The sequence below is a fragment of the Electrophorus electricus genome, chromosome 11, assembly GCF_041902795.1.
Source record: "Electrophorus electricus isolate QZ-2024a chromosome 11, ASM4190279v1, whole genome shotgun sequence".
NCBI classification, from domain to species: domain Eukaryota; kingdom Metazoa; phylum Chordata; class Actinopteri; order Gymnotiformes; family Gymnotidae; genus Electrophorus; species Electrophorus electricus.
Window position 1 is genome coordinate 14147501 of NC_137507.1, and position 2158 is coordinate 14149658.

At 40.3% G+C, this 2158-nt stretch overlaps 1 long non-coding RNA gene across 1 annotated transcript in view; it reads left to right on the forward strand.

Annotated features, from left to right (window-relative positions):
• The window catches only part of LOC145659914 (uncharacterized), a 4247-nt gene extending 2458 nt beyond the window's left edge, over positions 1–1789 (forward strand). The window contains exons 2-3 of the long non-coding RNA XR_014126083.1: positions 678–738; positions 912–1789. This is a non-coding gene — a long non-coding RNA (uncharacterized LOC145659914). The remainder of the gene's footprint in view (positions 1–677; positions 739–911) is intronic.
• Positions 1790–2158: the final 369 nt, after the last annotated feature.

The following is a 2158-nucleotide window of genomic DNA, read 5'->3' on the forward strand; positions in this document are numbered from 1 at the left end:
ATTTCTTTTCATGTTTTTTTATTTATCTTGTTAAGAAGCCTGTGAAATCGTATTAAGATAAACCGAAGGCAACTTCAAAATAAATACAATTTGTGTAGCCGGTGTTATAAACGTAGGACTGGGTACTGTATTAATGTAGTCAACAACCTTTTTTGCAGTGTTTCTGCTACGGTACATTCTTTAATTGGAGCAGTAGCGATTTCCTGTTGGTGGGCTATTGATTTTTATTTGCAAGGTTATTTGTTGAAGGAATACAAAGCCAGTGGCGTTGTATTGATCCGACCCTGTCCAGGCCTCTGAGCATATGCAGGCAGCAAAGTGGCAGTCCATACAGCACAACAACAGAAAGAGGAACCTTCACACCATCTGGCAAATCTACTTCTCTGCTGATAGGGTTCACCATTATGCACAGATGCTGCACTGTCACTCTGTATGGAGTGGGAACACACAAGGCTTTCACTGTGTGTAGAGTGGACACTTGAGACTGATGTATGTAAGGAGGTTTTATGGGCTCCACTCTTTTGGCTTAAGAGCACAGCGCGTTCAGGCCTGGGAGAGTGGCTCTCCATACCTCTTCCATTTAAGTGCCAGCGCTCTTAAATGTTGACCTGTAAGATTAGCTTTGTTTAACATGGCCTGAGCTTTGAAGCATGCCAACTTTTGTCTCGCCTACTCAGAGTCTCCCAGGTGACCTGCTTAGGAAACGGCTCAGCACTCGACCGTCCACTCCCACCCAAGGTAGGGGTTAAAAGTTAAAAGGCTTATATGGATTAGTGCAGATAATTGTTCTTATTGTTGCCAGTGAACATTTTATGACTGTGTGTATGTGTGTGTGTGTGTGTGTGTGCGTGCGTGTGTGTGTGTTCATTGATTGTGGTGAGGTCAAACTATACTTCTTTGGTATCCCTCAGAGCTCCCATTCTTGCTGATTTGTTTTGCATGTGTGGAAAGAAATGCGTGTTCCAGTGTATGTTAGTTTGTCCACAGCATTAAAGTATGTGGGGGGGCAGCTTGGGGTGGTACAGACATTACATTTTTCTCTCTGGTTGCCTTTATTACTACCAAAGCTGTCAACCCACACACTAAAAGGCTGATACATTTTCATCCGTAAAGCAATTACTACTGGTAGACTCCCTCATTATGCTTCCAGCCTGACTACAGTTAATTACAACTCATATAACCTTCATTCACACTTTTCTTGAACTGACTTGCTAGGGTTAGGGCTGTTTTCAGCATACCCTTTATCCAGCTCTGATATGTCTTGGCATTTCCCCTGAATAGTTTTTAACAGACCGTTACTAATTGAACGCAAGTTGTCTGTGACTGTTTCAATTGGCATGGTCCTGATTTGGGTCCTGAGAGCACAGTAATTTGACAGAAGTCTAGATTTAAGTAAAGAAAGAAAACACCTGAGGATGAGAGTGAAAAAAGCTGTATATGATATGGTCTTTGCATGATTAAGACCATTTCAGACAGCACAGGGAACATAGAAAGTGAGCTGAATGCTGCATTACCTCAGCACATTCACCCTGCTCCCCTACCTCAGTTATTAGTCACAAGCCTCTCAAACAGTAATTACAATTCACCTAAAAAGCTTCTATGAAGCGGGCTGTGCTGTGACCATATTTGGTCATTGTAAAAGAAAGAGAATGAAACAGCACACAGATTTGGACTGACTGGATCCAGGAATAAAAGACTGGTTAATCAGCGTTGCTAAGGCAACATGTTTGAGTGGCTTACATACAAAAAACAACAACAACAACAACAACAACAACAAAAACACAGCAAATGAATGAATAAAAAAAATTAATAATAGATAATTCTCTAAAGAAACCAAATACCATCACACAGAGTATAAAATTAAACATCTATGTGTTATTCATCAAATGCGATATCGTTTTTTCTCCTTATCTTCTCTGCATGCATGAAATCAATGAGGAAATGTCACCATATATTAAAGCCTTCTTTTTATCTTATGTACCTATACATGCACTTTTGTTGACATAATGTATTCCTTTTGAAGTGAGAATCACCATTTGAACATGTTACACGGTTTTGGTATGTTTTTTGCTGGGAAAAAATGGTCCAAAAGCAGCTATCACTACCAGCCTTTAACTGCTCTATAGCTGTTGTTTCTGCCTAATGAAATTCCCCTGTG